Here is a 495-nt window from a genome sequence, read left to right as displayed (position 1 = left end):
CCGATGCCACCGTGTACGCTAAGGTTCCTAAACTAGCCAACATTTTTGACTCTGGATAGAGGAGGAACAAGAGTGTCCTGTAAATAATGCGAGTGGGAAAAGGTGTTTTTAAATTCTTGGGTGCCTTAGGAAGATTCCCCACACACTGTCACCTTGTTTAATTTAATTATATTTTATTTAAAGAGTGCTTCCATTAGACATGTGGCTTAAGAGACCTGAAGGACTGCATTTCTGCTGGAGCGTTCTCTCACCAGTGAGCTTTGAGAACAGTGTTTGGTGGCAGGAAAGGAATGCAAGGCCAGCAGCCTCTCACCAAGCAGCTGTGCCTCAGAAGGGAACAGTCCCAGTGTCACACTCCTGTTCCTGCCGCCCTACTAGAAAGGGATGGGCACTGGATGCTCAGCTGTGGTTTGAAAAGAAAGGGGAGGAGGGGCTGGGGTAGAGTGTGGAGCTTTCATAGAGCATGGGGCTGGCGGCTCCCGGCTGGGCCAGGGG

This window comes from Buceros rhinoceros, unplaced genomic scaffold, assembly GCF_000710305.1.
Source record: "Buceros rhinoceros silvestris isolate BGI_N320 unplaced genomic scaffold, ASM71030v1 scaffold37563, whole genome shotgun sequence".
NCBI lineage: Eukaryota > Metazoa > Chordata > Aves > Bucerotiformes > Bucerotidae > Buceros > Buceros rhinoceros.
This window is presented reverse-complemented; position numbering follows the sequence as displayed.